Genomic DNA, 25,541 nt, shown 5'->3' with positions numbered 1-25,541 from the left:
ACACGCACAGTCCCATTCACAGCTTATCACAATCACGTGGCACCCTCTCCAGTACTGCGCCACCCCACCCCACCCCACCCCCACCTGCCTCGCTCTCACTCTCGCTCCGGTCCTGTTCCATCCCAGGCATTGTGGGCCCGTGCTGGCCTCCCGTGCTGGGACGAGGCCATAACTCAGAGCGGGGCCAAACACTGTCAGCCAAGCATGATAATGTTATCAGAGCGCTGTCAGCAGAGATGGAGCGGGCTCATCCACACCAGGGAGACCACACCAGCATGCCCAGGAGAGAGAGAGAGAGAGAGAGAGAGAGAGAGAGAGAGAGAGAGAGAGAGAGAGAGAGAGAGAGAGAAAGTGGGAATAGGAGAAAGTGAGAAGACAGAGGAGAGAGGGGAGGTGAGAGTAGAGCTGTGGCAAAAGAGGAGAGAGGTGAGAGTAAGGGAGGTGGATGAGGTGGAGGAGTCAGAGTGAGATGAGGGGATGAGTTGGAGGAGGTGGAGAAGAGAGAAAGAGATGAAGTGAGAGGGGACGAGGTGGAGGAGAAGTGAAAAGAGGAGGCATAGCAATGGGAGAGGAGGTGGGGACATGAGACCAGTGTGTGTGTGTGTGTGTGTGGGGGGGGTGGGTGGGTTGGGAAGAGGCACAGCCTCCTGTCCCTCCATCATCATTGGTCAACCCTCCCATCCCATCCCGAAACAACCCTAAAACAGGACATACTTATTGTCCAGATCTATTGCTATGACCACTGTTCCATAAGCCACTCACCAGCCCAGCTAATCAAGTATGCTACTGTAACTCTCACTGACCAAATGGCCAAAAGCAGCACATACAGAGAGTTAGCTGAGCCAGGTGACTACAGTATTAATAACCAGTTTGCTGTACTCTTTCTCAAATCGGCCTAAGCATTAGGTTTCAGGATTTGTTTAGCAGTTCACACACAAGATAGCTTTACTTGAGTTTTTTGAGGGGTTGAATGTTGTAATAAAGGCTGGTGTGTTGATAAACATGCAATTATAACGAATTAAGATGACTGAAGACTGCTGTTAAAGATGTTGTGGGGTGATAGTGTGCTGTGGGGTGATAGTGTGCTGTGGGGTGATAGTGTGCTGTGGGGTGATAGTGTGCTGTGGGGTATCAGCTCACTGGGACTGCTGCACAGATAGAGGATGGGAAAGGTAGTGCTGTGTCCAAGGTGGCGTGGAGAAGTTTCATTTCTTGTGAGAGCAGCCTATTAAACTTTCTCCACGCCTTTGCAATCCCCCTCTCACTCTCTCTCTCTCTCTCTATCTCTCTCTCTCTCTCTCTCTTCTTCCTCTCTCTCTCTCTCTCTCTCTCTGGCTGTCTAAAATATTTGCATTAGTCATAATTCAAAATAGCGGAGGGGCATTGATCGGTGACTTTGGCTTTTCACTGCCGAGATTGCCCTAATTCATCACATCAGATATACATTGCTATACGTTAATAGCTGTGTGTGCGCCGCTGCCACTGCCGCTGTGTTGCCCGCCGCCAACTCTGCCCGCGGGTTTTTTTTTTTTCATTGGCTGCTTTTCACACTTGCCGGCTCCTGGAGGAGTCAGCGATCGAGCGGAGTTCCACTCGGGCAGTGGAAGCGGGGGCAGATTTACAGTCCTCTCATCAGCGGCACTAATGTCTGTCGATAGCCCTTGCCTTTGCTCGGCGCAGGGGGGACATTGAGGTGTCTGCGGCCCGCTGACGGGACTCAAGAGGAAATAATTAGATGTGTCTGCTTGATGGAAATGCGCAGCCGTCACCCGCTCAAAGCCAAGGTCTGCTCAGGCACCGTTTGGCGAGTGAAAGCAAGCAGCGTCATTATCAACTTTTAATCCTGCTCATCCCCTGGGTTTATCCATCTACTGTACCTCCAATTTATCCATCATCATCTTCATCCTCATCCTCCTCATCATCATCATCATCACCACACTCTGTTTCATTATTTTTCACATTTTGTTTTGCAATTGTCCCAAGCATCATCATCATCATCATCATCATCATCATCATCATCATCATCACCACGATCACAGTTCCCCTTGGCATCCTCAGCCTCCTGTTTGCCTTGTTCATACAGTGCTACTTCTTTTCTCTGCCATCTTAACACTCATCTTTGTCATTGCCTTTCTCGTCCTTGTTGTGATCCGACGCCACAGATTGTCCTCATTAATACCACTACCAGTCTCGCCATTATCATCATCATCGCCCCATCTATTGTGATTATCATTACCATTATCATCACAGCCGGCGACATTGTTCAGTGCATCTGGGCCGGGCTGCTTCCTGTCTTTTGTAAACACACACAGGCAACGGAATGAAAAGCATCTCATTATTTACCTATTCATGTATTACTCTCATTATGTGATCAGGCGGAGAGGGGGATCTCCAAAGGCCGTCACTGTTTAATTCCCAACGATTCGCTCGCTCTCGCTCGTTATTAAAATGCTAATCGGTCCCCGGAATCAAGGCCGACGCAAAGCGTGTGTGGGAGTGTGTGTGTGTGTGTGTATGTCTGTGTGTGTGTGTGTGTGTGTGTGTGTGTGTGTGTGTGTGTGTGTGTGTATGTGTCTCTGTGTGTGTGTGTGTGTGTGTGTGTGTGTGTGTATATATCTGTGTGAATGTGTGTGTGTGTGTGTGTGTGTGTGTGTGTGTGTGTGTGTGTGTGTGTGTGTGTGTGTGTGTGTGTGTGTGTGTGTGTGTGTGTGTGTGTGTGTGTGTGTGTGTGTGTGTATATATCTGTGTGAGTGTGTGTGTGTGTGTGTGTGTGTGTGTGTGTGTGTGTGTGTGTGTGTGTGTGTAAGTACATCAGAGCCTCGCCAGCCAGACAAAAAGGGGCTTTCATCCCGGGGTTTGCTGTCTCGTCAGTCGCCGGGTCCTGTTTACAGAGCTCTACCCAGGCCAGGAGAGGCGAGGGCGAAAAGGAACGAGACGAGGCTGCTCGTAAGAGCTGTGATGTGCAGTGTCAATGTGCGGGATCAAAAGCTGCCGCGACAAAAGCCCTGGCCCCTGACTTGTCTGACATCAGATCTTTGTCATACCAGGGTCGTGATTACTTACAGAAGGTGGACAGGAGCAGACAGAAGTGTGTGTGTGTGTGTGTGTGAATATGTGAATATGTGAATATAAAAGACACTTGAAAGGAGATGCATCACACAGTTCATGGGAACAGCTGCACAGAGCCGTTCAGCTTCAGTGACTCTCATATTTTTGCAAGGCATGAGTAAATTCTTCTATTTTAGACACCTTTTTTCATTGTTTTTAACTCCACTTTTTTAAAAAAACATATTTGTATTGATCAAACCTCTGAGCATGTTACAAACATTATGACAATTGACAGCAAAAAAAAAAAAAAAAGTTTCATTATTTTTTTGCTGTTGTTGCGACTGTAGCAGATACTTTCTAATGAGGAGACACAGCAATCCTCCATAGAAATGTTTGTAACGCAAACATGGCAGTCGTCTACACATATTCCCCCCCTTTCGCCCCTAAAAGTTGACATGTGAATACATCGTGCCAATCATGTGGTATGCTGTAAATACATCGTGCCAATCATGTGGTATGTTGTGAATACATCGTACCGATCATGTGTTGTGATCTCGCAGCCCATGCGAGGTTGGTGTGTCGTGATTCGTGTAGCATTGCGCACACGCAGTTCTACCTGAAATAGAAGCCCGATAAGTGCCCCAAAAGTGTTGCAATATGGCCGCCGAGTGGAGGGACTTGCCTAAAAGGACTTTGACTGTAGTCCGTGACAATTAACTATATAACAAGGAACATACGTGGTAACTACCACCCATTATACCCAATCACCTACCCAACCACCCACTTCCCTCCCAACCCTGGTATGTCCTATTAAGTACATCACACAGAATAAAACGTGTTATGTGAGCAGTCAAGTAATAGACATTAACAATTATACACACACTCACATACAATAATATGGATATTACCAACTGAAAATAAATACATAAATTAAATAATAATGTAAAACAAATAAGGGGGCACATACTAATCAGATTAAGTGTCAGTACAGGATAAATGCCGCATGTAAGTTAGATGAGGGTCCCACGTTTTGTGACATTTTCTCAAGGATCCTCTGACAGTATGTTTGATTTTTTTTCTAGATCCAGGAATGGCATTACATCTTCTAACCAATAATTTGTGCCAGACAGTTTAGGGCTCTTTCAATTTAACACTATTTGACGCTTGGCTATAAGAGCAGCAAATGTGATAAGGTCAGTTTGGTAGTTGGTACTGTACATTTTCCTATAACAGGAGACAAGAGATAGCAATCAAAAGGACATAGAGTTAGAGAAATGTTAAAAACTTCAGAGAGGGTATCAAAAAAAGATGTCCAGAAAGAGTGTAGCTTTGGGCAAGAGAAAAAGGTGTGTGTACGGTCTGCTGGTGATTGAGAACACCTGATACAGAGATCGTCTGTCCCTCAGAATAGTTGTTTTCAGTCTGGCTCTGGTGTAGTGGGGCAGCCGTGGCCTACTGGCTAGCGCTTTAGACTTGTAACCGGAGGGTTGCCGGTTCAAACCCCGACCAGTAGGCACGGCTGAAGTGCCCTTGAGCAAGGCACCTAACCCTTCACTGCTCCCCGAGTGCCGCTGTTGATGCAGGCAGCTCACTGCGCCGGGATTAGTGTGTGCTTCACCTCACTGTTTGTTCACTGTGTGCTGAGTGTTTCACTAATTCACAGTTTGGGATAAATGCAGAGACCAAATTTCCTTCACGGGATCAAAAGAGTATATATATATATATACTTACTTACTTTGAACACGTTGAATAAGACTCATTCGAGCACATATACAAGTACACTTGATCCTTTGCAAGACTTCCCTCCACAAGATTACGTCTAATGTGAGACCCAGCTATTTTTCCCACATATCCCTAAGCCCCCAGAGAGGAGAAGGTTGAGATGAGAGAAGACCATATAAAGAAATACTAACTTGTGATATTGAAGAGGACATTATGTTTTCTAATAACGTTTATTAGAAAGTTTAAGAAAGGATGTAAACTGAGTTTTTTTTGTTTGTTTTTTTTCAATTGCAGAATTGAAAGTACCTAAATAGACTAAGAGAGTACCTCAATGTGTTTTGAGATATCAAATTTAGTAACTAGATCAGCGAAACTCCCAAAGGACTGGTCTAAATGCAGGTCACGGAAATAGAGAAGGCCCGTCTGCTTCCAGAGTGAACAGGTGGTTGTTGCAGATAGGAGTGAGAGCAGAGGAGGATTTTAGTCCATAGTGCTGTCTGAAGTGTTTCCAAATTTTCAATGAGTAGAGTATGACAGGATCAGGAGAGTTGAAGATGTGTTTTCGTTTGTGACACGGAGACGGGCTGGATATAGCATGCCAAACTTCACTCCTTGTTTGTAGACAAGTAATTTGATCTCTTTGAATGCTGTGCGCCTCTTTGCCACCGCTGCATCGCTGAAATCCTCGACAATTTTGATCTTGTGGTCTTTGTAAGAGATGTCCTTGTCGGATTTTGCCCATTTCAATACAGTATCTTTCTCAACGTATTCCACGTATGTGAAATCGTATGATAATAGATTGCGGAGCTTCTCTCGGACGTGGCTTGGGCTGTAGACTCTGGTGAGCACGGTCCCACTCAGGTGGCTGCGAAAACAATTCCCCCCAGCAGCGTAGAAAACAACTTAGCCATGAAATCCCTTGACTCTTTTCCTTCAGTGTTTTCGGGGAGACCCAATATTCGAAGGTTTTGACATTTTGACCGAGATTCCAAGTCTTCCACTTCAGTTTTGAGCACAGCATTCTCCTCAACCACCGACTCTAGACTGTATTGGAGTCCGCTAACATCATGTTCCGTCTGTGCTATCCAATCACTGTGGTCAGATAAGCTAGTTTCCATCTCTCTAATTGTGAAAGCCTGATTCGCCAGAGTCTTCCCAATCGATTCGACTGATGACCGGACAGGTCTTAGTGAACTATTCAGTAGGGCTGTGAGTTCGTCAGTCATAGATTTTCTAAGTTGTTCAAGCTCCTGAACAATCTTCTCAGTAGTTAATGGATCCTGTGTCATGTTGCTAGTACAACCTTTATCACTCTGGGTTTCAGTTGTTCTGCCACTATGTTTTGCTGTTTTGCTCATCCTCAAATACTTCAATTTACCAATGCCCTTTCCTTACAATACTTATTAGTACTTATGGTACAAAATTAACTGAAAAAGTACAGGAGCTCAGATGACTCACGTCTTATCACCACATTTCGTAATCGGAAGTCCTCCACTCAGTATTTTAATTCGCCTCCTTAACACTGGTAAATCATAATCCTTCCAGTGGTATATTTCAGACCTGACATCAACATGGCCCCAGAAACCTGGAATACAGCTCAAGTAAAAGTGATATTCAAATGAGTTGATGGTCATATTCTAAGCCCACACACACACACACCAAAAAATAATAGATGAGATGAGATGCAAAACAGTACCATTTCTGTGCTGCACCGACGCCACAATAATTAAATAAAGAAAGGAAGAGAAAGTGTCAATTCTCTTTTCACATTGGAATGTCCTGGTTGGGGCAGCCACACCTGTTCAGCACGCCACTGCTTTACTACTTAAGCTAATTTCATGCTCCAGCACCCTCGCTGGGGATGAAGTCATAACTCGCCCCTGCTCCCTCTCACGCTCCTGCACCCGCGCCACCCACCCTCAGCCTCGTTGCGCGAGCGCGGGGCGCGAAGGGACGGGATGGCTAGCTTAACAAATCCCCCTGTGGAGCATCCACTCTTAAAGCACAGACAACAAGAGCGCTGCTGTGAGCCAAATCCATTCAGTGGACATGTTAATGACTGCCATAAGCCCAGACGGCCAACATTAGTTCTGATTATAATTCCACTCAGTGTGGGAAAAGTTTAGGTGTTATTTGTGTTTATGTGTTTATTTGTATTGATTTATTTCTCTGGTGTGATTGGATACAGTGGCAGAGGCCATTTGCTGTGAATGCCATTTGCTGTTACAAACACTGCAGTCCATTTTAATTGTAGACATACATCATCTATTGCAGTATAATGCAGTAGGAATGTCCCATATGCAAAGACAATTGATATCCCAGCAGAGGAGGATTTAAACCAAGCAGTGATTCCAATGGTCCAATCTAATCCAATCCTATCCAATGACTGCACCTAAAGCCACATTTCCAGCACTGGTCTATGCATAAATAGCACAATTTGTATATACACACACATGGCCAAGGCAATAATAGAGTCTGTAATGTCATTCCACATTCCACAATGTACTAGAGACGTGTCAATACAATAGCATGAAACAATAGTAAGGGCTGTTTCTCTCTGTTTTATCATGACAAATGTTGCTGGTCTGGTGGCAATGCAAAGGCACAAATACCTGCTGAGGAAGCACAGCAGCCGGAGAGCTTGCGGATAATGCACAACAGGGAAGCACACACATGCACACACACAGACACACACACACACACACACACACACCATCACCACAACCTACATGGAAGAACATACAACCCCCATATGTGCGCAGTGTGTGTTTAGACAGCTCTCGCCCGATATGGTAACCTAAGTAAGAGCTTTTCTAAAGAGGCCGTTTGTGAAGATTTTGATGTGAACGATGCCGGAAATTGCAGCGCTTGAGAATGTGTCCATCACAAGGAAAACACCGGCTTTGATACCTTCCGTCCGATATTTTAAAAGCCTCTCGCAAACCTAATATCAGGGCAACTTTTGTAAAGTGGACGGAACAGCTGCAGGCCCAGTAGTGGCCCTTTGACAAGTCAGCTCTTCTGTAGCTTATCAGCTTGCTTCACCAAAATAAAGGCAGAACGGAAGAAAATAAAGAAGATCAAAAAAAAAAAGCAGGACCAATTACCTCTGTGAGCAATCGATTGGTGAGAATAAAAGGCAAACATTTGTTGCAGTCCCCAGCACAAAGATTAGAGGACTGTGTGCATTTATTTTTGTCATAGAATGGTTAACAGAATTAGACCTTTTACACTTCTTAGATTTCTGTCTCCTAGAAGACATTGAATAGGGTAACAAGAGAAACAAAACAGAAAGGGGGGGTGGGGGGGATGGAGAATGTGAGAGAGAGAGAGAGAGAGAGAGAGAGAGAGAGAGAGAGAGAGAGAGAGAGCAGAGAGAAAGAGAATGCATGGCTAATAAAGGCTATTGATACTTCTATTCATCTCATCTGTGTGTGTGTGCATTGTGTGTGTGTGTGTGTGTGTGTGTGCACATGTGTGTGTGTGTGTGTGTGTGTGTGTGTGTGTGTGTGTGTGTGCGTGTGTGTGTGTGTGTGTGTGTGTGTGTGTGTGTGTGTGTGTGTGTGTGTGTGTGTGCACATTCTGTGTGTGTGTGTGTGTGTGTGTGTGTGTGTGTGTGTGTGTGTGTGTGTGTGTGTGTGTGTGCTTTCTGCCCACTCAAGTGTCTTTTTGGACTTCTAATCTGATGTAATTGATTTTTTTCCGAATCCATTTTTTCCATTGGGTGCTTGCTGGAGCTTGTAAGCAGTGGCATCGAACACTGAGTGCCTGGGCTAATACAGGGGCCTCATGGTGCTTTGTAAGGCCTGCACACCTCTCGTCCTCCATGGCCATCCCTCTTATTACCTTTCTGTGTAAGCCCCATCTTTATTACCTCCCCTCTTTATTCCCTACCCTCAATTGCCATAGCATTAGAAATAAATCATCATCGATGAAGAGGCAGTGGCATCAAACACGCTTTTCTTCCCTCTTCAGCTCTTTGTTCCTGTCTGTCAACTCTTTCCAGTGACGTGGTTGAGATGGCATGAAAACGGAGGTCTCGGAGATTTACGGTGATGGCCAAAGAAACAGTGAAGCAAAATATGGTTTGCAAAGAGATCTGGAGATCCGATCACTGCATAGTCGGTGTCAGACGGATAGTTAGCTAGACCAAAGTCCTTTTAGACAAGTCCCTCCACTCGGCGGCCATTTGACAACGCTTTTTGGGCACTCGTCGGGCATCCATTTCGGCAGAAATGCGCGTGCGCAAGGCTTCACAACACCAATCTTGCTCCAGCGGCGAGATCACAACACATGATTGGCACAATGTCTTCACAACACACCATGATTGGCTCAATGTATTCACATCACACCACATGATCGGCTCAATGTATTCACATGTCGACGTTTTGCCGAGGAAGGGGTGGGATATGTGTAGACAACGGCCATATTGGCGTGACAAACTAGCCCCATGCATTTCTATGGAGTATTTTTTGAGTGCTGTGTCTCCACATTAGAAAGTCTCTGGCTAGACGGCCAGACAGGCAGACCTATAAAATGGTGAGTGCAGTCATCTTTGGAGGTTACACTCTGGACAGCCTCCATTGGCTTATTTAACCATATGAAATTGCCTAAAGCATTTCAAATGAAGCCTGCAGCATAAGATCATTAGTGCATTTTTGTGACTTCAGTCATTGTGCATGGCTCAGACTGTTTACATCTATCAACCAGTGGTCATTAAAAAAGACCTTAAGCAGAACATAATATTCCTTTTAGATGGTGGCAAGTCTGTTTATTGCAAACAATTGATTTTGTTTGTTTGCTTTTAATTGAGAAGCTGATTATTGAATTATTTCCAGTAACTGCAAGTTGCATTTCAGTTCAAATTTGAGATCTAGATATTGAAATTACAGTAGGTGCTGAGTGCGATCAATTAATTGAGATTGTGTTAATTACAGTAATGTATGCCTCATACATTACAGTAATAATGACTTCCATAGGTCTGCTGTGGATTAGTATGCAAATGTAGGTGTATTTATATTTGATTGCTATTTTAGCATGTTTATTTTCATGAATATAAACTTGGCACATAATCGTTACGCTAAATCGTTTCTCTAAGCATGTGCATGCTGTAGTGAAACCGCAGGCTTTTTTGCTCCTGAGACAGAGCTTATTCCTGCCTAACGCAGTATTTGGGGTCACCCTACAGCCATCCACACTAATCATTATTACATGTACATTGCATTTTCAGCTCCTTTTTCAGTAACAGGGCAAATCTGACGATAACTTAAGGCTCATTTGTGACATTTTCTGAAAATTAGAAATGCCAACACATTTGGGAAATATCACCATTACATAGGTGGACACTGGCTTTACACATCTTTACAAACATTGTTACATATCTGAAGTAAAGTTCACATACACATAGTTCATACATGTTATTCATTATATATACACTGGCGCTTTCACATACTGTACACACACACACACACACACACACACTCAGTGTGTGTGCCTCTGTCAGTTTGCAATTGTGCTCACGACACTCAATGATTAATCAATTAATTAGTGTTTCATAAACAAACAGCATTTGCTCGGGATTATCATTGGCATCCCACATTCTTTTCTGGAGTGCACTATTCTCAGGAGTGATTAAAAACTGAAACTAGGACAGATGTTGGAAACGAGATCATTGGCAAGTTTAATTAATTGCTCTTGAGATAATTATTTAATCATCGCTGTGATTAATTCTCGATGGCGACCCCCCTGATTGTGCGTTACTCGACTGATGAGAGCTCCACTTGTTTGTAAAATGCCGGGCATTTGAGCGTTTAGTGTTTTAAGCTGATGTTTGGTGTGTACGGCGTGCATTTGTGTATGGGTGTAGTGTGGTGTCAAAGCCTGGACAACCTTCCCCAAACCCAAACCAGATCATACGCCCTTTACCACGTGTCGGGACTTCAGTTATCAACCATGCGTCGGGGCTGCAGTTATCAACCATGCGTCGGGGCTGCAGTTATCAACCATGCGTCGGGGCTGCTCCTCCTCTTTCTCCTCATCCTCACTCGACTTCAGGCATCTGCGGCCCACTGGTTAGGGAATCCGACTTGTGACCGAAGGGTGGCTAGTTCGATCCCTGACTGGTAGGAAAAGTGTGGGTGGGGGGGGAGTGATTGAACAATGCTCTTACACATCCACATCCATGGATGAGGTGCCCTTGAGCAAGGCACCTAACCCCCAACTGCTCCCCGGGCGCCAGGATTAAGATGCTCACTACTCTGAGGGATGGTGTGTGTGTGTGTTTGAATGGGTGTACACTGTGTGTGTGGGTATGTTGTACAAAACCCCCGGATGGGTAAAATGCAGAGAACAAATTCCTTGTATAGTATAAGTATACTTGGCCAATAAACCTGCTTTACATTTACATTGAGGTTGGAGGACAATTGTGGCCGAATCCCTGTGACACAAAGCCAAGTGAGCTATTTGTTGTGCGGAATACAGATTGTGTGTGTGTGTGTGTGTGCGTGTGCGCGTGTGCGCGTGTGCGTGTGCGTGTGCGCGTGTGCGTGTGTGTGTGTGTGCGCGTGCGCGTGTGTGTGTGCGTCTTGTGTGTGTGTGTGTGTGTGTGTGTGTGTGTGTGTGTGTGATAACAGTTCCTCTCCCCTGTATCTTATCACTCTAGCCCTCATATTGATCAAGGACTCCACACAGTAAAGCGGCAGCAGCAGCAGAGCAGGCCAGCACAATGAGAGTGTTTGTGTCCCACATTGATCCGTGCCTCAGCAGGTAGCAGTGGCTCTTATTAGCCTATTAGAGTGCAGGACATCCACTCATTCACTACTACAGAGTGCACGGCATAGTGAATTAACACAATATTTTAATAGTGCATCATGTAGTGAATTAGTAAATGGCCCAAATGCAGGCTTTGGATGTGCAACAACAGCCCATTGACAGATGTTTACAATGGCTCTAGACAAATGTGGAAGAAAACAAAGTTGTATTTTTTCTGTTTGTTTGTTTGTTTGTTTGTTTTGGCTCCCCTTTCTCATCCTTCTCCTTCCTCTGAGGTGTCCATCCTCATTAGTTCCCCTTTCTTTTTGTTTGGCAGTCTTCCCGTCTCTTTTTTTCGCTCTTTCATTCTGTCACTCTCTCCCTCTCTTCCACTCATCCTTTCCATCCTTATAACTCTCTCTCTCTCTCTCTCCCTCTCTCTCTCTCTCTCTCTCTCTCTCTCTCTCTATCTCTCGACAACTCAATGTCTTTGTTGCTCTCTCAATGCGTCCTCTCTCTTTCTGACCCTTTTCTCCAATGCATTCTTGTCTCAATCTGTTTCTCTCTCTCCTTCTCTCTCTCTCTCTCTCTCTCTCTCTCTCTCTCTCTCTCTCTCTCTCTCTCTCTCTCTCTCTGCCGTGGTCATTTGTTCTCCTGTGTGTGCCCTGAGGTGACGTGGGCACGGCTGCTGTTCCAGCAGGCCTCCACGGTCCTCTCGATGTCCGAGTGCCGGACTGCAGACAGGGACTGGCACACTCTCAAACACACACACACACACACACACACACACATACATGTCCAATCGCGATACACCCATACACTGACACACTGAACAGATGGTGCCACTGAGAGCATTGGCTCACACACACACACACACACACACACACACACACACACACACACACACACACACACACATACCTTCACATATACAATCAAACACACACACATAAGGACATGCACAGTGTCCGGAGTAGAGTGACGGAGCTAGTGCCTGTGCCGTGTGTGTGTGCTGCTGGTGCACTACAGGCTGTTGCAGTGTGATGGCTGTTGGCTAGCACACATGCTCAAACTGAGGTCATTGTAGTCCAATATAGCTAATTTCAGTTATGTGTGTGTGTGTGTGTGTGTGTGTGTGTGTGTGTGTGTGTGTGTGTGTGTGTGTGTGTATGTGTGCGTGTGTGCATGTGTGCGTGCGTTCGTGCGTCCTTGCGCGCTGTGTGCGTGCATGCGTGCGTGCGTGAGTGCGTGCGTGTGTGCATACAGTATGTGCGTCTGTGCTTGTGTACACGCTGTGTGTGTGTGTGTGTGTGTGTGTGTGTGTGTGTGTGTGTGTGTGTGTCTGTGTGAGTGTATGTGTGTGGCTTTTATGGATTTGAGCCAGATATGTTTGTTTAGGACTGTCAAAATAGTAAATAATAATAGTTTTAAGCAGGGCTTTGAACCGGTTCAAGGAACGAAAACGAAAACCGGGAACTTTTTGTATTTTACAGGGAACAGGAACGAAACCGGAAAACGTTATTTTTTATGTTCTGGAACAGGAACACTTATTTAAAAATAATGGGAACTGGTTAATACCGGTTTATTTAAGTTCCTCAAAGTTTTAGTTGCCTAAAAAAAAAAAAATTATTTTCCTCGCACGTTACCATGGCTGAGGTTCACTTCCTGTGTGACATCACATCAGACATTAAGCTGACTGTATGGAGAAAGAGCGGTGGATTACAAAGTCTCCACTCCACATCTTAAATAAGGGGGTAAATTCACGATCCATGCGTTAATTAAAGCGCTCATTCCAAACACAATAACAATAGCTATATTTGTCGACTCCGTTAATGATGGACTAGCGAACATTTGGCTAAATGGCACCAACACCTCTGTTTGCCTAATGCGCAGATGGCTTATTCACGGTTTGAGTAGGCCTACTGGATGGCCTTTCCCCGACAGTTAAATTTGTTGTAAATTATATAATAATATAATTATTATTATTTAATAATGGTTTGTAATATTATTACATTTGGTTTAAGCTGGATGAGAAAGATGTGACATAATTCTATAGCATTAAACAGCTGACAGGAACAAAATTAACCGTTCGGGGAACAGTATTTTTTGTTCTAACCCGGTTCGGGAGCGTCAATTTATTGGTGGAACTCATAACCGGAAACGTTATACTTCCGTTTCTGTTCGGAACGAACCGATTGGAAAAAAAAATCGGTTCAAAGCCCTGGTTTTAATTTTGATTGATTAATTATAGAAAGAATAACACATTAAAAAAATAACGCTAATCAATCGCTGAAATGACATTTGACCCAGTGCAGTCTGGCTACAGTGACTGAAGGAGGCAGACGAGAAAGCACTGCTTGGTGCTGTGAATGAAATATTTAACATGCCAAGCCAACCAAACCAAACAACAAAAACGCCTGAATACAATTTGCTTAGTCACATCCACGTTAACTCCAGATAGTCACTCGCTCCGTCTCTCAACCCCTGCCCCAGTCCTCCTTCCCCCCTTAGCCTACTGAGAGCTCTTCTTCTTGGGCATCCACAGGTCCCAGGATCCCCAAGCAGTCCTCAGCCTGTCTGGAGCTTTCAAGTGTTCCTTCCTTTCTTCCTCCTCCTCCTCCCTCTCTTCCTCCTCCTCCTCCTGCTCTTCTTCTTCCTCCTCCTGCCTCTTCCTCCTCCTCCTCCATCTCCTCCCTCTCCTCCTCCTCCCCCTCCTCCCCCCCTTTTATCCTTTTTTCTTCTCACCATCCATTTTGTCCTCCTCTTCCTCCTCGTCCTCTTCCTCCTCCTCCTCATTTCCCTTCTTCATATCCCTTTCTCCTCCTCATTTCCCCCTGGCTCTTCCTGGAGCTAAGTGTCATATTATCCTCCTCCTCCTCCTCCTCCTCCATCTTTCTCCTCCTCCCACTCCATCGTGGGACAGCTCTTCTCCGTCTCCGTTGGTCGTCCAGTCAGGATGACAGGCGTGGGGATTGGATAGCTGCCATCCGGCCCAAGGCTCCCGAGCCGCCCAGGGGAATTAAACTGTCTGGGAGAGGAGCCTGTCACTCACACACACACTCACTCACACACACACACACACACACACACACACATAGACACACTCGCACTTACTTGTCTGCCATCCCGACAACTAATCCTCACCCTCCTCATCTCTTCTGCCTTTATTTTCTCTCTCTCTCTCTCTCTCTCTCTCTCTCTCTCCTCTTCTTCTCTCTCCCTCTCTGCCTGTCTGTGTCACACTCTTGTACACACACACACACACACACACACACACACATCCCTTGCCAGAATATTTCCTCCATATTCGGCTTAATCAACTGGATTTTTTGAAAGTGTGCTCTCAGGAGGGAGACATCGCCGCCCCTATAGAGTAATCTTCAACTGCTCTTCCTGGATTTCCTAGCTGAATGAGATTTGGGCAATTTTCATCATATGTGTAACAATTCTTTTAATTTAGAATGAATACAAGCAACACAACTATTTTTGATATGCTTCAGAAAAGATGGAAAAAATAGAATTAGATTATAGACTAGGCAATCTTCTCTGAAGTCCTTTTTTGCCCAGCGTGGTTAATGCCTCAGTCATGGGCAGTGTTGTGGAAGGTTAGTCCGTACACCAGACAATAACATTCAAAGAATAGCATCCCCATTCACTGTGGCAGAGACATGCTGAATTCCTATTCACTGAGACACTGTAGACGACCACCACAAATGACAAGACAAACAGCTTTTGTTTCCAGCTCATCCGACTGCATCCAGCACAACAACAGCACGACCAAAAAACCAAGGCTCTCTCTCCTCGGCATATGTTTAACCCCAGAGCAATCTAACGGCACCTCAACATCCATAAATACCCCAGGGGGCAGATCCGGGGCCATAAACCAGCCTGGGGTGTCCCCCCCCCCCGCCTTGCGTCGTGTTGTGTCGTCAGACGCTTTTTCAATTAGAGACGGCGGATGCCTTCAGGGATATGGTGCCACTCTGCCGCTCCAAACCCAATCAGTCCGTCTTCCTCTCTCATCCGCAACAGCCTCTCTCTGTCTCCCCATTTCTCTTCCTCTCTCCATCTCTTTGTATGTCCTTCTTTTTCATTCTCAATCTCTCTGTCCTTTTTTTCCCTTCACACAATCACTCTCTGTTTCAGACTCAAATTCAATTTCAGAAGTGCATTGTTAGCATGAGAAATAGTTTGACATAACAGTATTTTGTTTTTATTTTTATTTCCTATAATCTTTCTTAGTTTTTTAGTTTCTCTTTTTCTGTCTGTTTTCGCTCTCTTTCTTTCTCTCCCCTAGTCTCTTTCTCTTTTAGTCTATCTATCTCACTCTCCCTTTTTCCCTCTCTCTCTCCCTCTCTATCTATTTTGTCTTCCTCTATCCCTCTCCCTCTCTCTCTCTCTCTCTTTCTCTCTCTCTCCCTCTCTCTCTCTCTGGCCTCTTGTTAGCCGCTGTGTCCAGATGCTCCTCTTCATTAGCTGTGCCCTCTCTGTCTCTCTCTGTCTGTCCCCTGGGTGTCCCCTCTCTGTCGCCATCCAGACACTAATAGAGACAGAGGATCACAAGCATTTACAGGTCACACACACACACACACACACACACACACACACACACACACACTGCTGTGTTTAAAGCTCAAAGGCCTGAAGGCTGCTATGCAGGTTCCTTTATCAATGTATGCCTTCATTTCCCTTCATTTAATGCAGTGTGTGTGTGTGTGTGTGTGTGTGTGTGTGTGTGTGTGTGTGTGTGTGTGTGTGTGTGTGTTTTTTTGTGTTTTGTGTTTTTGTGTGTGTGTTGTCCTAATTAATGTGTATCACATGCACTATATACTGTATAAACTCTCCACAGTTTTCTAAAATATTGTCTACAGTATGTACAGTAGATGCATATTCTTTTGCAACTGCAAAAATCACAGCTCATTACATCTGCTACAGTCAACAAAACTGCAGACAGTGTGAGAAAGCCCATCTTACAGACTCATTAAATGGACACTGCTGATATTGCTGCACCCTAACTTAGAGTCTGACGAAGAAAACTATTTTGCTTTTTTCCCCCCGTTTTATTTAAAGTAAGAGAGTGGACTCATTAAGGAGATAAATGGCGCAGAGGCTGGGCAGATTTCCCAAAGACTTCCCGCAGGGGGGCCTGTCACACACACACACACACACACACACTAACACACACACATACACACACACACACACACACACACACACACACACACACACACTAACACACACACACACACACACACACACACACACACACACATACACACACACAGATCCCCTAGCTGCATATTTATACAGTTAAACAGAGCAGAAGGTCATCATTCTCAGCAAAGCAAAAATAAAACAAATAAAAAAGCCTTTTGGTTGCCGGTGTTTATATCACTGGGCTTTGAGTAATTAGTGGCTTGTCTGGACACCACTCTCTCTCTCTCTCTCTAGGCCCCGTATGCATCTGGTAGGCGGCGAGGGCAGATTATTAAGTGGAATCATAGTTTATAATGGAGTAATCAATAGCCCCAGCCTTACCCCATGCATCAGTGTCAGGGGAGAGAGAGCGAGCGAGTAAGTGAGGGAAAGTTCAAGGCAGACAGGAGTCGAGGCTGTGTGTGTGTGTGTGTGTGTGTGTGTGTGTGTGTGTGTGTGTGTGTGTGTGTGTGTGTGTGTGTGTGTGTGTGTGTGTGTGTGTGTGTGTGTGTGTGTGTGTGTGATCATATGTCAAGGGTGAAAGGAGCCAAGGCTAACCCAATTAAGATCATATGTCATGAGGGGCCAACAGCAAGAATTATTTACTTTGTGTAGTCTTTTATAAAATATAATGATTGTGCAAACTTACACAATGTGTCAATATGATTGCACAATGTGTCAATATGATAAGTTAGGATTTTGATTATCAAATGTACAAAGGCCTTTACATTAATAATATAACTTTGATAAATCTAGGGCATGTACTGTAGCGGACACGTCTGTTTTCTGATGTGGCACTTATTTGCACACTGATATGCATACATACGGACACACACACACACACACACACACACACACACACACACACACACACACATCAAGTGTAAGCATGCACAAACAATGGATAGAACAATACAAAATAATTTGTGTTATTTTGTGCATAATATGACCTCGCTATTTGCAACCTGGAGCAGTTAGCACGTTCAGCTGTTTCTTTCACTAAACTGACTTTCCTCTCCGTCTAAAAGATCTGCTGCATCTGATGCACTCACCCTCGGGCTCAAGAAATGCAAACAGTCCTTGCATGCCCTCTCTGTGTGTGTGTGTGTGTGTGTGTGTCTGTGTGTGTGTGTGTGTGTGTGCTCCAATCACATTCAGATTGTTTTTCCTTGTTGGTAACACTTTATTTTAATGTGTCGCTGTTACAGTGTACCTACCTAATTAGGTACAGTGGTACAACCTGTGTAACAACATGTACTATCAGGTACTATCATTGTACTTGCATTATGTATTTGTGGGTACCTACATATAGTTGTTACATTGTAATACTGAGTGTTTTTACAAAACTTTGCCAATTTGCCTAAATTTTCATCAGAGGCAAAGAGCTGACCTGAGACCTGCTGGATGGGGTAAATCTGGTCATGGTCATGAAAACCAATTATATATACATCCCGTCACGATGTCATGCATCCTGTAATTGATGTGTTGAAACGGTTCGCTGTTGGCACCACACAGTACATGTGAATTAGTAGACCTGTTCCAAGACATCGGCGACATAACATGTACATGTCATATGTACATGTAAGTAATTAACTGGCACAATTTAATAGGCTTCTTATTCCACTGTATCAAAAGAGTAACAAGGTTGTAGCAAGCACAGCTGTTACATGTACACTGAAGACAATGGTTTCCCTTGACTGAGCTAAGAATGATTTGTATATAAAATCTATCATGACCAGATTTACCCCATCCAGCAGGTCTCAGGTCAGCTCTTTGCCTCTGATGAAAATTTAGGCAAATGGCAAAGTTTCTGTAAAAGCACCAGTATTACAATGTAACAACTATATGTAGGTACCCACAAATACATAATGTGCAAGTACAATGATAGTACCTGATAGTACATGTTGTTACACAGGTTGTACCACTGTACCTAATTAGGTAAGTACACTGTAACAGCGACACATTAAAATAAAGTGTTACCAAAATATTTTATAACAACACAGGACACACCTATGCCTTTGCATCATAGCATCTCTCTGGCTGGCCTTATTTCAGCTTCTTTCCATAACACGCCATGCCAGTGTGTTTACTCTGGGTCTCATTCACACTCTCCCCTCCTCCCTGAGTCACTCACCCCATCCTCTCTCTTTCCCTCTGTTTCCTGTGCGCTCTGTCGTTCTCTCCTCATCTGGCCTACGGGGGCCCTTTTGCACATGGCTGAGGTGTTGGGCTCTGACATTTCCGTGCTAGCGGCCATTTTTCCCGCTCGCTCCAGAGAATGACAACTGCCCCCTCGCTTCATCCGTTTACTTTCCTCTCTTCCCACATCTCTCTCTTTCTCTCTCTTTCTTTCTCTTTCTCTCTCTGCAAAGTGGCTGCATATGCTCAGCATCCAGTTGAGATGTGAGTGCCTCACTGAAATCATCTGCGTAAAGACACAGATACACACACACACACACACACACACACACACACACACACACACACACAAGAGCCCTGTGCTGTTCACTCTCTCTCTCCTTCTCTCTCTCTCTCTCTCTCTCTCTCTCTCTCTTCCCCTGCGACACGGCTGTGTTTGCTAAGCGGCAGTCTTGCTGTAATGATGGCTGTATCCGTGGCCCCAGCGCTGTTCTCACCTTTTCTGCAGAGAGTCGCGGTGCGACAGCAGAAGCACATGGGCGAGTCAGAGGCGTGCCAATCGATTGCTCTCACAGCAGCAGAGAGGCACAGCCCAAGTTATCAGACGACATTAAAATACTGCCTGCAACCTCACACCACCCCGTGACTGCCTTTTAGCTAGCGCTGGGACCCTGTTTGTGTGTGTTGTGTGTGTGTGTTTCTTTTCTTTTCTATTATTTCATTTCGGGCTGTTTATGGTGGCGCTTAAAAGGTGATTTCAGCTTCTCTCCGCTCACCTCCACTACCCTCCGCCAGACACAAGCGCGTGTGTGTGTGTGTGTGTGTGTGTCTGTGTGTGTGTGTGTGTGTGTGTGTGTGTCTGTCTGTGTGTGTGTGTGTGTGTGTGTGTGTGTGTGTGTGTGTGTGTGTCTGACAGAGAGAGGCATTTGTGTTCATTTACCAGAGCAGTAGCTTCAGACACGCCACTCTAACAGCCGCATTGCATTTTCTGCATCCCTATCTATCTGTCTCTCTACCTAGCAACCACTTCATTCCCACCAAACAGTAGGCTATACCGAGTCTAACACGCAGGCTACACCAGGCACAGAACTGAAGTATCTGTTTGCGGAGTGTAAAAATTGTTTTAGAAGACCGGCCTTATTTTGTTTGAATGTATGTGCTGCTACCATGTCTGGTGTAGCCAGTTCCATTGGTTATAGTGGAAGCTAATTACTCTCTCATTACTCTCTTATTTGTCCATATTATTTATGCTGGTCTCTAGACCTTATTCTTGCACTGTTGCACTGTTGGACTACTGTTTTTCGGACTAACTTCACCATGAGACACTACTCTTTGAGCACCTTTACCATGCACACAGAATCGTCAGGCCAGTCCCGCCCTGTCACTGTAAGTGTCTCATGCTTGATCATCCACACACACTGTGGATTTTTTTTTTATTTAATTTATATAGTATATTTAGTATTTAGTTTTGTTAGTTTTTCTTATCTTCTACTGTCTCTATTGTACAGTGGAGTTTTGTTATATGTATATACTTATATTTACTCTTTCTGATGTAAGTGCATGTTGTGTGTGATGTCTGTATGCTACTGAGACCTTGAATTTCCCACTTGGGGATCAATAAAGGAAAGTAGGAGAGAGGCCGCACTATGCATATATACTCTTTTATTTGCACATACGCGTTTCGGCGTGTGCCTTCTTCAGTGTGCAACAAGGTAACAATGTAGCTCATCTTATATACCCACACCCATTAACACACCCATATGAACACCCGCCAATGCTGTTAAAGTGATACACATTCCAATAATGTCACTAATGTTTCAAACACGTTAAATACAAAGATTATTGAACATATTAAAAGTGAACATACAATTCACATATGAATTCATAGGAAACAGCTTAGTGACAACTCTTCAATCATCCCATTCGGGATACATGTGTTAAAGTTACAAATATACCAAGCCTCTCGCTGCAGGAGGCGGTTTTCACGGTCTCCACCTCTGGGAGACCGATTGACAAACTCTAAGCCCATAAACTTAAGATATTGGCATCATAGCCTGCAGAGTTAAAATGCCTTGCAACTGATGATTTTTCATAGTTTTTTCTAATTGCGCATTTATGCTCAAAGATTCGGGTTTTGAGTTGTCGCTTGGTTTTGCCCACATAAAACAACCCACAAGGGCACGTCAGTAAATATACTATGAAAGTAGATAAACAGGTAATTCTGCCCTTTACTGTGTATGTCCTGCCTGTTTTTGGATGTGTAAATATATTTTCTGTGAGCATGAAATTGCATGCTGCACAGTTCAAGCACTTAAAATTGCCGTGTGGAAAAGGCGATTGAGTAGGTGCAGGGAGGTGCGAACGCACTAACCGATCTCTCAGGCTAGGTGCTTGTTCTGTAAGGAAAGTAGGAGAGAGGCCGCACTATGCATATATACTCTTTTATTTGCACATACGCATTTCGGCGTGTGCCTTCTTCAGTGTGCAACAAGGTAACAATGTAGCTCATCTTATATACCCACACCCATTAACACACCCATATGAACACCTACTACAACTATCCAGGCCAGCACTCTTAAAGTTTAAAAATAGACAAATTGAGTGAAGCCTGCTCCTATCCTCACTGTCCTTGGGGATCAATAAAATTTCTATCTATCTATCTATCTATCTATATAACTATCTGTCTATCTGTCTATCTGTCTGTCTGTCTGTCTGTCGCAGCAACAGAACGGAACACTTCAGTTACATGTCTGGTGTAGCCTGCCTGTAAGCCCATCCTCAGCATTTACTAATAACATAATGACATGACGATACCTTACCTATGCACACCGACTAACTACCTTCTCTACCTACACTAACTAACTACATATACTCCTGGGTATGGTATCTGTAATAACATAGTCACAACATGGTAGCACAGTAATTTCCGGTGTATTACCCACATCGTGTATAAACAGTGTGATGGTACTTTATGCCAAATCATTGTATGAATGTTGGTTAATAGATATGAAATTACAGTATCTGACCTTTGGTTCAAAGGCTACTACTGAACAGGCAGCTGACTCATGCCATTTCTTGCCAGGGTCATCAGGTTGAATGTATGAGTCAGAAAGCGTGAGTCAAAGCACAAATCGGTCATTAATGCAGCTAACACATGAGTGCGATATATCAATCCTAATCTCAATAGACTTCTAGATAAGGACAACTTGTGAGAAAACATATTTCCAAAGCATTGTAAAACAAATGCCTTCGTGTGGGCAGTGCACCTCAACGATTGTAACTATCATACAGATTCACTTTATACATTTAATAATATACTACATGCCAGTGTTCCATTGTGTCATGTATGTGGGCTACAGAGCACAAACAGTAACACGTGCCCCTCTTGAAAGTCATTTCCAACAGTTTGCAAAAAGCAAAAGCATTTCAGCGCAATATTAACAGGGCCTTGCTGCACCGCCAACGCGGGGAGATAATTATCCTAATTAACACTAATTTAAAATGGCGGGGCCCCCCATTTTGGTGGCAAAATGAATAGAGAGAGCACTTACCGCCAAAGTGGCCTTAGGTTACTGGCACTCTCGTTGGAAATGGTTGCCTGGAACTGTTTCTATGGAGACCAGAACTTGTAAGGGACACATTGGCAGAAGAGGGCTAATCTGAAGGGGCGAGATGGAATTGAACATGATGGAGAGAAAGAAGCAACCTGTGTGTGTGTGTGTGTGTGTGTGTGTGTGTGTGTGTGTGTGTGTGTGTGTGTGTTTGTTTTTGTTTTTCTGTGTAGAGGGGAGAATGCCCCTGCCTTAAATTGCAAGGGAAAATTAAGAGAGACAATATTGGTGAAAAAGAGTTCTTCTGAAGGCAAAGGCCGAGTGCTAGTGTCGAGACTGGCCAATCAGAAAGGAGAGAATTATCCTAATATTTGACATCATTTTCATCCTTTTTACTCCTGTGTCCAGCAATCTCTTGAGAAATGATTCTCCTCTTTGAAACAGCGTAAGCTGTCCTATAGGTCAGCTTGAATTTGCATGTCACTCTATTTCATTCTGAGCAGACACGGCACTTCCAGTCAGACACACACCATGCAAATATTCCATTCCTCAGATACCATAACACCAATATTTCACTCTCAGATAAGATAAGAGAATACACAGTACACAACAACATTTGCCAAAATGTAATGAGAACACTTACAAAACTGCTCTGTAGTGGACTCATGAGTGTTCAAATGGTAATTTGTATTTGTTACACCATCAAAACAGAGAAGCTCAGTAGTTATGCGTTATCACCTAAAAGTCATCTGTGCGGTTTTGGAGAAAATGTTTGTTGTGAGGTGGTGGTGTGGTGTTTAGCACATTCCTTGGACGTTTGGTGGCAATAGTTTCCTTAAGCTAAAGCATCAACCTAGAATCAGGGCCATCTTGTAGTTGTGTGGGGATGCTACCTGTTCACATGAGCCATTGAGCTGTTTTTTGCCCTCTCTTGCTTTGCCTTGTATAAGACTTCATCTTCCATCAGTGCTCCCATTAGTGCCATCTCTCTCTCTCTCTGTGTGTGTGTGTGTGTGTGTGTGTGTGTGTGTGTGTGTGTGTGTGTGTGTGTGTGCATGCTTGAATCTTAACATTCTGCTGTCTTGCATGTACACATCATCAAAAACATTGTTCTCTCTCTCTCTCTCTCTCTCTCTCGTACACACACACACACACACACACACACACACACACACACACACACACACACACACACACACACACACTCCTGTGTTTCTCCCTTCTCTAATGCTTAGTAATGAGGTTGAGGATAAAGGGGTTCTTGACAGTTCAACTGACTCTGTGTAAAGTCTACATAGGCCCCAGTAGAATGAAGTCCTTAAGCAGAAAACAGAAAACAATGTTATGGTGTCTAATAAAGAGATAAACACACACACACACCGATTAAGGAGGTTCTGATCGATAGGACTGTGAAAATGCACAATGTGATGAAAACATTTTATGAGGGCAACATCTCAGGAAGTAAATGTCTGCACCCTGACAAAAACATTCAGTCGAAGAAATGTTGAAATATTACATCAATACATTTCATTATTCTCATTATTATTATTATTATTAGATTTTAATAGTGTCCTAGTGAACCCAGATTGTAGGGAGTCTGGGCCTCTCTCTCTCTCTCTCACCCTCACATACACACACACACACACACACACACACAACCATCCCTCACCCCCCTTCTCACTCTCTCTTTTATTTGTGACTTGTTTGTATAGGTCTCAGGAGAGAAAATGTTCCATTGACTTTCACACATTCAACCTCAAGGTAGGTTCCTCTGGTTTCAAGCCTCTGCGAGTGTGTGTCCTGCACTGTTGCGTGGTGTAGCTGTTGTCATGGTTGGTAGGGGGGCACTCAATCCCATCCCGCGCCGGTACTATGGTCCAGCGGCTAGGCTAATGGGGCTGTAATGACTCGGGGTGTTTGGGTTGGATCCCTGGGGCTTTGGCAGTGGTGGTGTGGTGTCTCTGGTTATAACAGGTTGTAATGTGGTCGGCTGTTAGCAGTGGATTTAAAGCAGCCGGGTGTTGCGGAGAGTTCATAGACGATTCAGTCCCACTGGTCTTAGAGCGATTTGTTTTGTCAATAGCAGGTGGAGATGTGTCAAGGGATGCGAAGATTTATCACATCAGGATGCGGGTTGATAGTGTGGTGTCAGTCATGCTAATTTAAATTGACTGATAGTGCACTCTTTTTTTATTAGAACATACTGTTTTTTATGAAAAATGTCTATAAAGAACACTGAAAAAAACTAAACTAGCAAAAGACCAGCAGAAAAACTATATCCGAATGAAGCATGGTAAATCATTCACTCAATGAATCTCTACAAAACGGCTACAGAAGTGAAACATTGGACAGCTTGTTCGCTCCCAGAGACAGATCCATATTTGATCAGCTCATGCTCATGCAATTCATTTTGAACTCAGGATTTGTTCTTGACCGTGTGTGTGTGTGTGTGTGTGTGTGTGTGTCTGTGTGTGTGTGTGTGTGTGTGTGTGTGTGTGTGTGTGTGTGTGTGTGTTCTTGACCGACGGGCCTGTAAGAGTTTGGACTTCATGTGTGTGTGTGTGTGTGTGTGTGTGTGTGTGTGTGTGTGTGTGTGTGTGTGTTCTTGACCGACGGGCCTGTAAGAGTTTGGACTTCATTTTCGTCTTCATTCATTTTTGGTTTCATTTTCATCTTAACAGTGCCGAGAAGAATGACAAGAATGTGACTGTTTATTTATGTACTGTATGCGTTAGAATTTGTTTATGATTTGCTCTTTAGTGATTTGAGGATGTTCAAAAGGCCTGCTTGTGCTTCTCAGAAATCATGTTCAACATTATTATTGAATGTTTATTGGTCAGTTAGTAAACTAAATATGCCATTTGAGCTGTGTTGCTTAACAGGTGGAATGTTATTGCAAGATTGACTTTATTTATTCCACAGCAGCACACTATCATTTCCATTGTTCTTGCCAATGTTGATATGGTCTTATTTGTATTGTTTTTAGACATTTCATTTTTGTTCTGTTTTTTTTCTTTTTATATAGCACTTTGTAACTTTTTTAGAAAAGCACTCCTTAAAGGGAAACTTGGCAGGATTTCTCCCTTTGCTGGAAAAATTGTGCATTATGCTATTTCAAACTGTGGGAAAAGGTAA

At 44.1% G+C, this 25,541-nt stretch overlaps 1 long non-coding RNA gene across 1 annotated transcript in view; it reads left to right on the top strand.

Moving 5' to 3' along the window:
• The window catches only part of LOC125289142, a 332,816-nt gene that overhangs the window by 247,598 nt on the left and 59,677 nt on the right, over positions 1–25,541 (top strand). The window contains exon 8 of the long non-coding RNA XR_007192577.1: positions 24,119–24,167. This is a non-coding gene — a long non-coding RNA (uncharacterized LOC125289142). The remainder of the gene's footprint in view (positions 1–24,118; positions 24,168–25,541) is intronic.

The sequence above is a fragment of the Alosa alosa genome, chromosome 24 (genome assembly GCF_017589495.1).
Source record: "Alosa alosa isolate M-15738 ecotype Scorff River chromosome 24, AALO_Geno_1.1, whole genome shotgun sequence".
NCBI lineage: Eukaryota > Metazoa > Chordata > Actinopteri > Clupeiformes > Clupeidae > Alosa > Alosa alosa.
This window is presented reverse-complemented; position numbering and strand designations above follow the sequence as displayed.